The sequence below is a fragment of the Cryptomeria japonica genome, chromosome 5 (assembly GCF_030272615.1).
Source record: "Cryptomeria japonica chromosome 5, Sugi_1.0, whole genome shotgun sequence".
NCBI lineage: Eukaryota > Viridiplantae > Streptophyta > Pinopsida > Cupressales > Cupressaceae > Cryptomeria > Cryptomeria japonica.
In genome coordinates, this window is record NC_081409.1 from 548,134,087 (window position 1) to 548,148,701 (window position 14,615).

A 14,615-nucleotide genomic window follows, 5' to 3' on the forward strand; every position below is an offset into this window, starting at 1 on the left:
GAGTTTGCTTACAATAATACATATCAAACATCTTTGGGAATGGCAGCTTTCGAAGCATTGTATGGTAGACCATGTCGAACACCTTTGAGTTGGGATAGCCTTGAAGATAGAGTAATTGTTGGACCAGATATGTTGAAGGAAATGGAAAGGAAAACTAAGGAAATTAGGCAAAGATTGAAGGAAGCCTCAGATAGGCAGAAATGTTATGCAGACAAGAATAGGACACCAAGGGAGTTTGAGGAGGGAGAGAAAGTCTTCCTAAGGGTTAGGCCACACAAGAGCTCCATAAGGTTTGGGAAAAAGACCAAGCTTGCACCTTGTTATGTTGGACCTTTTGAAATATTGGAAAGGATTAATCCAGTTGCATACTGGTTGGCCTTACCTCCCCAGTTGAGCCGAATCCATGATGTCTTCCATGTATCTCTTCTTAAAAAGTATGTACCTGATGAGAAACATATTTTGAATTGGGATGCTTTATAGGTCTAGGAAATGGGAGGAATAATGATAGAGCCATTCAGAATCTTGGAGAGGCACCAGTGCCAATTGTGCAACAGACAGGTTGATCAATGCAAAGTACAATGGAATCAGTATGATGAAACGAATGCCGCACGGGAAGATACTAGGGAAATGCAATAGTTGTTTCCTTTTTTGTTTTAAACCAATCATGAACTATAGACTCTTTTGATACATTCAATAAGTGTATCAGGACGATGCACAAATTAAGGGGAGGAGGATGTCACAACCCTCCTTTATCACCTTTTGATTTGATACAATTCTATTATATTTTTGGTTGAGCTATTGAAAATAATTGAATGAATATTGTAAAAGAATAAATAATGGACCCACACACACACTTGGAGAATATAATTCAAAAGGCATTATTTATTTTTATTTTTTATTTTTTATTTTCCTATTCCCAATTATGGCACATGTTGTAGGAGGAATTAGAAGCTTCTAGAGGAATCTTCAATACCTTGCATGTAACTCCCCCACTAGGATTTTAATCAATTTTGTATGAGTCCAATATTGGAAAAGAATCTCATTTTTAATTAATTTCTTGAAATAGTGGAATTAAGAGATTTTTCCTATATATTGTATGCAAGTTTTCATAAGAGGGAGTTGATTATGTTTTGAAGAAAATTTCCCAAGTTTTTAGTAGTAGGATCTTCTTTGGTAGTCTCATTTTTTCGTTGTAGGATTGTTAAGTTATTCTTGAAGATTTCTCTCAAGTTGCAAGGAAGGATCTAAAAAGGATAGCTAGAGGATTGGAGAGGATTCAACATTGAGCTTCGATAAGCCAGGTTCTCTTCTTTTGTCATCTCTCATTTACATATGAGAAATTTGTATTATCAAAAAAAAATATAGCTTCTAGATCTTCTTTTATATAAAAATAAAATAAAATTTTAGATTGTAAATATTTTCATCTTATTTAGGGATAAATATTGATAAAAGTACTTTTCATATAATGCATGTAAAAGATAGCTTTATTATTTATTTAATTTTCTATAGGAAAAAAAAAAATTATATATATATATATATATGTTAGGTCCCAGAGACAACTGAGAGGGGGGGGGGTGAATCAGTTGTCAAATAAATTCAAACCAAAAACAACTTAACCAACTTAATGCTTGATACTGGTAAACCGGTTCAATATGCTGGTAGACAATTTTAACAGTTAATTTCTATACCGGTAAGGATTAGTGCATGAAACATAAACACAAAGTCATCCACAACACATAACACCAATATTTGTACGTGGAAACCCTGTAAGGGGAAAAACCACGGTGGGAAACCTTACCCACAATCAGATGATACTACTGCAGATAGTAAGTGTACATAAATGGGGTCTGCACATGCAGAAAGGCCAAGCGCCTAGAGCTCACTGCTCAATCACAAAATGGGAGTCACACTGACTACAGTTGGATGGTTAAATCTAATAAGAATGTACTGCACAAAATAGCATCTTCATATGCTAGATTCAGTACCTGTGTAGTTCTGATTGTCTTCACAAAAACCTTCCTTCAATCTTCAAATGATGTCTGCATGTATAGCTCTGCTTATTCTCGCATATACCTTCACACAATCCTTTTTCGCATTCCCCATCTGATCTTACAAATAAGATCTTACATTTATACCATAACCTAAGACCAATTTTAGTAGGTCGGCTCTACAAGATATTACAATAAAAACATTTTACAAACAATACAATATCTGATGCAATAACCGATTGAACATGTCGGCTTAATGCATTTACAACAATAATTCATCATCTCCATAGCGTGCCATGCTGATCTGGAAAAGATAAACCTGCTGGTGTAACCCTGGACCTATTTGCTGGTAACAGCAAATATGCAAATATGAATATACTAATAAACAAAACTCTAGGACAAGATATCCAAACAATGTCTTCGACATTACCAAGTGTTTTCCATATCATTCCAAGTGTCGGTGATCATTATATCTTGTTGGTGTACTAGATACCGGTGACTGTGCATGAGTCACTTGCTTGCCGGTGAATGTTGTTGATTCTCCAAAGTGCCAGAGTTTTAGTAGGTGTTGACATCAATGAAAAAACCATACCAAAATACCAACAATCTCCCCCTTTGGCATTGATGGCAACACAAGATGGAAAAACCATCAAAGTGCCAAAACAGAAATGCCAAATACCAAAAACCAACAATCTCCAAAAAGATCATAACCAGAAATCAAAATACAAATACAGAGAGTAATAATCTCTCCCAAACAACAATCACTCCCCCTGGGAGCAACATGTGTTTTTCCATACCAATCTCTCCCCCTTTGACATCAAATGCCAAAGTTACAACAAAAACAAGTTCATATACAAAATACCAATCAATTCAATATACCAAAAACTCCCCCTTAGAAGTAGCTTCCCATCAAGGACCGGAATAAAAGATTTCTCTATTAATTCTGTCAGTTGATGTCAATCATCAACTTCCTAAGTCTCTACCAGTGGGGTTATGACTCCAAGCTGATCTCTGAGATATTCAAAAGTCTCCTTAGGCAAAGGTTTAGTGAAAATATCTGCAATTTGCTCTTTAGTATTCACATAAACCAGTTTTATTTCTTTTGCTTCAACATTTTCCCTTAGAAAATTTAGTTTGATAGAAACATGTTTGGTTTTAGAATGTAATACCGGATTCTTAGATATATCAATTGTTGTAGTGTTATCACAATAGATAGTAATAGGTTCCTTGCATTTTTATCTTTAGGTCGGGAAACTAATGTCCAAGTGTTGTTTTTCTCAATTTGTTCTAATTCTTCTTCCATAGCTTTAATCCAAAATTTATCTTCACATGCCTCATTAATAGATGATGGTTCAATTTGAGAAATAAGACATACCTCTTCATTTGCCAATCTTCCTCTTGTCATAACTCCTTTAAACTTGTTTCCAATTATCTGATCTTCAGAATGATTCAGTCTTACATACCGGGGTGTCTTTATTTGTTGTTGTTCCTCAGTTACTATGGAATCCTCAGATGATACCGAGGTAGCTGGATCTTCATTCTGTACTGGTGGATTTAGTGTAGGTTCATTTGTCAAAAAATTTGTTGTCGGTTCAAAGTCTATATACCTTGAATTTCCTCTGAATTGTTCATCAATCTTTACATTTGTACTTTCAATAATTTTCTGCAATCTTTTGTTAATTATCTATATGCCTTGCTCTTAGATGAATAACCAAGAAATATTCCTTCATCACTTCTAGGATTAATCAAAGGAAAAGATTCGCTACCTTGGGCATATAATATCAAAGGAAGGAATAGTAGTTGATCCAGATAAGATAAAGGCAATAGTAGAATGGTCGATCCCTAAAAACGTTTCAAAGGTAAGAAGCTTTATGGGGATAGCAGGGTACTATAGGAGGTTTGTGGAAGGATTCTCAAAGATAGAAAACCCCATCACCTCATTATAGAGGAAGGGTAAAAGGTTTGTGTGGATAGAACAAAGTGATAAGGCATTCCAAATTTTGAAGGGGAAACTAACTTCAGCACCCATTCTAAAAGTACCAGATCTGAATGGACACTTCACAGTCGTAACTAATGCTTATATCAAAGGTTTAGGAGGAGTACTTGTCCAAGATGAAGGGGTAGTAGCTTACGAATCCAGGAAGCTGAAGACTCATGAAGTTAGTTATGCACCCCACGGCTTAGAATTAGCAGCGATTGTGCATGCCCTACAGAAATTGAGACACTTTTTACTAGGGAAGCCCTTTGAGTTAAAGTCGGATAACCAAGGACTAAAGTACATCTTTACCCATCCCCACTTAAATGCTAGACAAAGAAGGTGGTTAGAGTTTCTAAGTGAATATGATTTTGAAATTGAATATATTAAGGGGAAGGAAAATAGGGTGGCAAATGCTTTAAGTAGGAGGAGACACTTGATGACTATAGCAACATTCAAACTTAATTAATAATTAATTTACCTTTAGTAAATTTTATAATTGTAAATTAAATTATATCAAATTTTATAATTAGATCTTTCAATCTATTTAAGATTCGTTGGGCCACTTAGTTTGCATTTTGGATTCATCAAAATTAATTAATTCATGATTAAACCAAAATTGTCAAATGTCCAAACTAATCGCTATTTTTGGAACCTATGTCTATAATTAATTACTCCCGTGGTAGGAATAAAACATTGCTTAATCTTGCATGTAAGTTACACTATTCTTGTATCGTGCAAATTACTTATACTTTATATGCATTTATTGATGACAAAGTTACATTTTCTTCATCTTCATGCAAGTCACACGTTTAATTATTAATATGCCAGTTTCATAATTGTCATTATTATGCAAGTTATATTTAAGTTTTGAATATTAATTAATTTAGTTATGGTTTTTATTCCACTTGGTTCATCAAGTAGTTGTTTCAATTAATTAAGCTTTGCAGTGTCTAATTATACACGTTCAATTCATAATTGTTTTCAAGCATGATGTTTTTCATAGCTTCTTAGTTAGAAAACTAAATAAAGGAAGTCGGAAAACCAAAACCTAGCAGCATTCGGTATATACAGTGCCTCTGGGTCACGCGTACGGGTAATGTTGTCATGTTGAACTACTACACTTAACGCCTAATAAAGTTGCATCAACGATGTCTCTGGCATCGTCCCTATAAATCATCGGGGAGTAATAAGGGACACTTGGAAGTTAAAATCCAAGGGGCGGGTAATCCCCCTTAGATCGATAATCTAATAAGATAATCCTTAATTGATTTTTACATCCGTTGAGTTAAACCATAGTAAACCCCCTTTAGGGTTGATTAAGTGAAATGCTTTTATGAAATTGATTTAATCTTGAAGAGTTGTTGATGATTGACAATTGGGTCAAGGGTGATGCTTATGATAAGTATTAGGATATAGTCATTTAGGCCACAAGCAATAGGCCACCTTGAGCCTTTGCTTAAGTTCTACCACTGTGGGTAGCAACCGCAGAGAAACTGTCTGGGACACTGACCCTAGAAAGGGTTGCGTACCCACTAATCAGTTTAACCATAGAGTAGAAAATAGAACTACATACTTTATGCCTTGATCCCGTGCCGAAATGGGTATGTAGGCAGCCTTGGGACGGAGTTGTCCCTAGTACTCAGGCATCCATGGATGGGGTCTAGGTTTGGTAAGAAGAAGGATTGAGTAGAATCCAAATTTGAAAGATAAGTATAATAAAAAGGAAAAAGTAATTCAATGCATACTCGAAAGGAATCCCATATGGATTCGCTTGACTTCTCGAGGCTTTAAGCCAAATTCTGAGGCAGAATTCAAGCTTGTATTATGTTATTTTAATTTCTCCTAAGGACGGTGACCTCAGTGCACTCCTATTAAAAGAGTGTAGTACTTAGTGAGTGACTCAGGACCCGAATGGTCCCGATGAGTCTAAGTCTCTGGCCAGAGCACCTCCTATCCCAATTGGATAGATGCCTACCCCGTGTGGGTAGATGCCTATCTTGTATTGGATAGATGAAACCTCCTGCTCCGTATGGACAGATGCCTAACCCGTATGGTTAGATGCTCATCCCAGATGGATGAATGCCTAATCCTAATGGATGGATGCCCAAAGTATGCGATTGAATCAAACACAAATGATTAAATTTTTTTTTTTTTTTAAAAGGTCAAATTTTGTTGGGTTAAGTAAGGTGGGTTAATACACAAAGCTTGAGAAGGCGAGGAAGGCAACTGAAAAGGCAGCCAAGCATGCAAAGAGGACGAAAGATGTGGCCACAGTTGCAGAACCTCTACCCATTCGACACCCAATTCTCATGGAAATGATGAACCTCTTGTCCCCAACCTTTGCATCTATTAATACTATGCAAGTTGGGACTGTACCTGGATCCTTAGACACCACGCAACTTACTTCAGGTGTCAACCAGACATTGCTTGATCAAATAACAAGTTGCTTACAGACCCCTCCCAGCCAAGAAAACACTGCTGCTAGGCCAGACCCTAGTAGGCCATAGTCCGTTGGGGTTGGATTTTTGACACCTCCTCCATTTAATACCCATATGGAGAATTGATCAATTATGTGATCAATTATATTTTGTGAGCCCTCTGAAGTGCAGATTTTGAGTTTTGATATAACTGTGATGTGATTATAGAATGACATACTGCCATATTTTGTAATGTTTTCAAGAACTTCATTGTTTTCAGATATCTCAGATGAATATTCCAATGAATTGATGTTGTTATAAATCTCATATGTTTTTTTTTTTCTGATGTTATATTTCTCATATATCAGTTGAACTAATCTCATATATTTCTCACTATCAAAAGAGGCCACATTAGTGTTCAAATTGCTCACTATCAAAAGAGGACATATCAGTGGCATCTAAATAATCAGATGTCACTGATATGTCCTCTTTTGATAGCAAGAAATTTGAACACTTATAAGTGTTCAAATTGCAGTCATCATATATAAATTGCAGTGTCTAATATGTCTACTAGGTCATTGCATCAAAATGATAAAAGGAAGTGTCCTATTAATGTTGAAATTGAAACAAATTAAAGTCCCAAAAAGAGATGAGTGAAACATAAACAAATCAGAAATTGCATTGTCTAATAGATCATTGCCAAAGTAAAGTTCCACAAAGAGATTGAAAGATAAACAATTCAACAAATGCATTTTCTAATAGATTTTTTTCTAATGTGAACTAAGTGTGTTTCTTGCAGCCATATGAACTAAGTGAGGAATTTAAACAAATTGAAACATAAACAATTCACAAATTGAAACATAAACAATTCACAAATTGAAACATAAACGATTCACAAATTGAAACATAAACAAATAAGAAATTGCATTGTCTACTAGATCATTGCCAAAGTAAACTCCCACAAAGAGCAGATTGAAAGATAAACAATTCACAAAATGCATTTTCTACTAGATTTTTTTCTAATGTGAACTAAGTGTTATTCTTGCAGCCATATGAACTAAGTGAGGAATTTAAACAAATTGAAACATAAACAATTCAGAAATTGAAACATAAACAATTCACAAATTGAAACATAAACAATTGAAAAATTGAAACATAAACAAATCACAAATTTCATTGTCTACTAGATCATTGCCAAAGTAAAGTCATATTGACTTTACCTGAGAGGAAGGCTTGTTATCTTCGCCATAGTGACTCCTTATCGTGTTTGTAATTGCCTGCCATAACAATTACAACAAAATGCAAAACAAACTAAAGTCTGTTAAGAAACACATTTAATAAGAAATGCATAACTACCTAAGATATCTACACAAATTAATATAAAATGTAAGCATTAAAGGCATAATGTCCAAAGAATTGAAGTGTGTTAATAAACACGTTTACATTGATATGATGATCTTCCACAAGTATGGTTCTTCCCTCGATGCCCTGGCACGCCTGCAAAAAATAGTAATAGTCGAGGGTAGGGTAGCATTGACACAACAAATCATCCATACATTATTGAATGCAAAACAACTTTTTGACTATCTTTAACATTTGACAACATGCATACAATCCTTACACATTCATACATACATATTCAAATGCATAAGTACATACATATACATATCCACCTACATACATATGCACATGTACATAGAATTGCACATATGCACATATACATACATATGCATATGTATAACATACATACATATTGAAAACAAATAGTTACATAAGGAATGTGCAAAGCGAATTTGCAGAACTCAGAAATATGCAATGAATTGGATTGTAATGAAAGTGACATAGAAAATTTTGTCTTATATATAATTCGAATGTGCAATGCATTCGACTGTGGTAGCTAGCTATTTTCAAATTTGAATTTTTTGTGGGAAACAGTCGATCATGTCATATTAAATATGCAGTCCTCCATTGCTTCGAAGTGTTCATTTTTCTTCTATGCTTTGAATTGCTCACATATAATGAGTCAAGTTCACACTATATATATGTATGTTGAAATAATATAATGAGTCAAATTCACACTATAATGAAACAAATAATGTGGAGTCAAGTTGACACTATAAACCCTCAAGTTCACACTATAATGAAGCAAACAAACTTGAATTAAGTTCACACTATAATGAGTCAAGTTCACACTATAATGAAGTGAATAATTTGGAGTCAAGTTCACACTATAATGAAGCAAAGAAAGTGGAGTCAAGTTCACACTATAATGATTAAAAATAAAATCCATTTCTACATGTAACAATGAGTACAAATCCATCATTGAAAACTTTTGAACAAAAAAAAATGCTATTGTGTGTGTCTACACACACACACATATATATGTATATGTGCGTGTGTGTATGGACAATGACCATGTGTGTGTGTGTGTGTGTGTGTGTGTGTGTGTGGACAATAACCATATATGCACATTAAACTATAAGAGAGCATTGAAATGAAACTGTAAACCGCATACAAAGAAATCATCAATATACAAAGCATAATGCAGCTACGAAGGAGCATAAACAATCATTGGACATCCAATACGGTTGTTAATATTATTTACAGTGACTATATTGAAAGAAATGTTGGTTTACTGAAAACAATATAATTTAAATTGAAAGATTTATAACATTTAACATTGACAAAAAAAAAAATTAACATTGACTGTAGAAGGAATTTAGTTATTCAGTGTGTACCAATCTGAATGAGTGCCCTTGAATAAGGAATATGTTGTTGACTACAACAAATTTTGTGGCTATATGCTCATTGTCCATATACATTTACACATTTATATAAACAATAACCATATAGCCACAGAACTCGAAACAACCATCATTATAGAATATATTATGCTATTGTGTGTGTTTCTTCATGTATACATATACATGTATATATATATACACACACATACATATACATGTATATGTGCATACATGTACACATGTATATATATACATATACATATACATATACATACACATACATACATGTGTGTGTGTGTGTGTGTGTGTGTGTGTGTGTGTGTGTGTGTGTACATAGATATGGACAATAACCATATAGGCACATAAATTAAAACTGTATATAACAAGGAGACAAACTAAAAGCATGAGATGTAGGAGTAAAATATGTAACTGTGATGTGATTGAAAACTAGATATTGCTGATATTCTATTAGATACTAAACAATTCTATCATTGAACATCTTTCAACAAAATAAAAATGCTATCATGTGTACCTATGTATATATATATATACAGAGACAGATCAATTAAATGAAACCCTCAATGCCATTGAGATAAATGATGAAAAAACAAATCAATTTCTGCACATACCAATGAATAGAAATCCATCATTGAACATATTTGAACAAAATAAAATGGTGTTGTATGTATGTGTGTGTGTGTGTGGGTGGGTGTGTGTGTGGGGGGGGGGCAATAACCATATAGGTACAAAACTTGAGACATTATATATCAAGGAGAGAAACTAAAAGCATATATTGTATTAAGATGCAATATTATATTAGATATTGTTGATATTGTATTAAGATGTAGATTCATTTGTGAAATGACTAATAATTGAATGATGTTGTATTTCTCATATGAAATTTATTGGAAGTAATATAGTGTATGCCTGATAATATTATTTACAATGAGTATATTAACAAATTGAAGGCAAAGAAAACAATGAAAATGCCTCAAAAAAAATTCATTTCCCAAAGTTTTTAGGGCAATGTAGTTGGTGGTAATTCATTTCAAGTGTGTAATGCCCCGCCAAAAACCCTAAAGGAAAACATCACAATCTAGGCAACTAAAGGGTGAAATAATTTTTTCTTTTCTTTTAAGATTAAGTGCATTAATTATATCACTTGCACGTTTAATAACACAGCAGAAGACTAACACTCGATTCCCTAAGGGTTACCAACGAAGATTACTTCATAGATTATAATAACACCACGGAAAATCCTATTGTTCAACTAATTAGGAAAATTAAATGTTTAAGATAAACTCTACACATACATCTAAATTCCATAATGAAAGAATCAAAGTACTCCAATGCATTCATTTCTCATAGTTCATATATACAAAAGATTTAAAGCAACTAAATTAACAAACATTACAATGACTCCCTTTTTCAATATCCATAAATACGTGTTTACAAAAATACCTTGAATTACAATGTTACAATATGAAGGTTACATAAAAGTTTGATACAATGACCTCAAGGTTTCAACTGAACAATGATCATGAACATGAGTTGGTACATGAACCACGAACCAAGAACAACAGTGAAGCCCTTCCTCGCCTGAAGATACATTCTAGAACATCCGATGGGAAGTGGCACTACCACCCGACCATGTGATCCCGAAATGGAACCACCCCACCGTGCTAGGAGATAGTAGAAAACCCACAAGCAAGAAAAGTAAGACAAGTACGAAAGGACTACAAGACTCCGCAAACATCCATGTGACTCAACTCACAAACACTAGTGAGTCTAAGGAGAGAGTGTCATCACATAGCTTAAGATGGATACCATGGTACAACCTCCTAGGTCCCGGCTCTCTGTCCTGGTAACCTCTCCTAGCTTCTAGCTCCAACTAAGTCTCATACGGATCCTACCAATCCTTTCATGAAGACAAGGTGGTAAGTTTTCCATTCCAGGCCTTCTCGTAACATTATTAGCCCTATACAAGCACTACACCTATGCACGAGGCACATTATCTTAATTAATATTTATTCTAACCACCCCCTAATCAATTATTAGGTCATCACTTTTTATCTGACTTCTGACGGGTTATCCTGTCATCCACTTTGGGCACGACCCCCGCTCAAAAGCCACTCTCTCTCATAGGACACTACAGGAAAGGTCTCTCTACGAGAACTCTATGGCAAAATAGACAACCCTACCTAATCCTGACAAACCACAGGTGAAGGATACACAATCAGTAACCAAAGATTGACCATTTGGACAAAACACACAATGGCTCACATCAATAAGGTTATACATCAACACCTGACCAAGGAAATATAATAACATAGGACACAATGACAACTCAACTAGAATTGCAATGAAATTTAAACTTGACTGAAAACACCATTTACACAAGATCCTAATACAGGCAATCTTCTCTTAAAACAACAAAATGCATAAATAGCTTTCAAATTAAGACTTCCAGAAAATAAGAAATACAACTATATTAATACACTATTTAATAAGTCAAAAACCTAATGTTTCATCTTTTTCGTAGTTCAATTTCAGAGTTTCTCTCTCTATCCTCTAACTCTGTTTCTAAAGGATTGGATGATCTAATTTTCTAAGAGTTTCACTAAGTTTAATCTACCAACTTTCATGAAATATATATCATTAATGCATCTATACTTGCATGATCGTAATAAATTGATTGATATTGTGACTAACTATTTCATAAATATAAATCTAGATCATTCTTAATCTCTTAAATCCTTTCAACAAAACATACTAGATTTGAGCCTACCTCAAGAAACGCGATCCACGGCTATTATGATCCTTGATAACTTCAAATTGTCTGCAATACGTCTGGGTTCCAATACTTTCCACCTCAGCGCTCTTCTATCTCACGAGATCTCTATTCCAAGTCCTTACCCTTTCTATATTTTGAGAATTTCTTTGATAATAATAAAGTAATTAACACTCATTCAAGAGCATAACCCCCAAGTTTGACACTAAATCGGAGATGATCATCGTTGATCTTTTACAACTTGATCATAAACACATCAAAATCTCCACTATTCCATTCTCCCTAATCTCTTGTCACTCTTCTACGTTCTTGCTCTCCTCTATCTTGCTCTCTTTTTCTTTATTTCTCTCTGCTCCAACTTGCTATTTGCTATCTTCCTCTATATCTTTTCCTACCTTCTCTTCTTCATTCCATTCTCTAATCCTTCATTGCCTCTCACCTCTCCCTTCTCTTCCAACTCAATAGTCTATATATAGTGTTGTCATCTACCCTCTTTCCTACTTTCAAGCTATCTCTCTTAGTGGTGGATTGATTCTAAATGACACCACTCAAGGTTTTATTGCAACATAATAGTCCTAAATGGTTTTGAATTCTTATGTGTTCACATGCAAAGTTATCCATTAACTTCTTATGTGACACCACACTGCACATGTCATTATAGACATTAATAACGACTCCCTTGCAAACGGTTTTATAAGTTCTCATGATGCCAAGTCGACTTTCCTTCTTTTTCAACTACAACTTGTATTAAATACACCCAATCATTGTAGTAGCGAACTCTTCTCATTCCAATTTAACGAGTTTGACATCTCTTCAAACACATCGTGGTTGCAAGGTTTGATCATCTTAAACTCTACGTGTTTGTTTGCATGTATAGTTGATACCAATCCAAAGACTTCCTTCTCTTAACTCGTTGTTTTCTCAGTCATCATTAATACTGATTATTTTGGAAGTTGTTTAGCTACGTGTATAGTGATTTTCCAAGTCTTAATGGTTGCTACATGTATGAAATATGGTTATATAAAGGGGGGTAGTTGGTGGTGTGTCGACTCCCTTCATTACTATGCTTGCTACATTAACCTGCCAACTAACATTAAGTTTAGTGTTTACATGTCGTGGGTGTTAAGGACAACATTACCCATTGTGGCTTGTCTATGGAAGAGGAGAGGTGGTCGGTGGTAATACCACCCCCTCCCTTTTAATAACGGGAGTGGTCGATATTACTATCGACCTCCCTCACCTTAACCTTAACTCATATTCAAGACACCACCCATTCTCGGTCGTTACTTGTAATAGCTTCTACATTTTAGTGGCTTCTAATATGTCATTATACTGATCGACTTCTGTGACACCGAGGATCAGGGAGAAGGGCCAAGTCGACTATCGTGGGTCGATATGTTCAGTTGGTTCGACAATGGTTGCTAATAGTTGACTTACTTATTCAACCCGCCACCTTTTACTCTACATTGCATAAAACGTAAATAAAAAAAAATATTATATTTATATTTAAATAATGACTTAAATCATTAATATATATTAAACATTAAACTCTTACAAATTCTTTAATAACCATTTTCTATAATTACATATATATGTAAATATATATTTTGGCTTTTCATTAAAACAATATTTATAATTTTTTTTTAAATATGTTTTTATATATCACGATTACATATGTATATACTTGTATATGGTCGATTCATACAACTATATGGTCGATTCATATACATATATATAATACGTATATATATTTATTTTAATCTCAAATGATTACGTAGGTATAAACAAATTTCCTGACGTAAACAAATTTCACGATAATTGTATATATATATATATATATACGATCGAATTCAAAGTTACACTTTCTTATACAAAAGACAATAATCATTCGATATAAGGTACGTTAAGTCGTAGAATCCAAATTATTCAACTTATCATAAATCACATTAAAATAATCAATATAATTAGTCATAAACTATATTCACCTTCGAATATATACATATATAAGTTTATAATCGATTCCTAATATTTAAAATACGTACAACTATAGTATAGTTCCGAAAATTCACCTACTTCTACACGAAGGACGTTAAATCATAGAGTCACTACTTAATTCACATTATTAACAATTTTTCACCCTTCATAGACAAATAAAACATAACGTGCAATAATTTAAATCATTAAACACACAAACTGAGTAAAACTCAAGCAAATACTCATAAAAGATCAAACAACAAAATACGAAGGCTGAACAAACTAACAGGACGACCAACTGACGACATTCACACGAGTGTAACTGAATAAAATAGGGTCAACTACTATCTCCTCCACTTCCATCGAAAAATATAAGGCACACTCAGACTTGTGAAGCCAGGTGGAGACAATACCCTATACCTACCCGGTACTTGTACCTGCAATAACCTGCATCACCGAACCACACATGCATATATACAATATAGAAAACACGACATACACACCGATGAAGGAGAATCGCGACATTCCCTGTCTCACTGAAATGAGTGAAGGAAAATCATCCCCTTGCATCCAATGCACTCGCAGACACACAACATATAATTCTACATTGCATAGATAAAGTGTCGTGTCAATACATAGCAATAATCCATAAAATGCCATAAATCACAAGTATTGAAATACTGCAAATAAATTATGCATCTCATACCCAGATAATGCATGAAA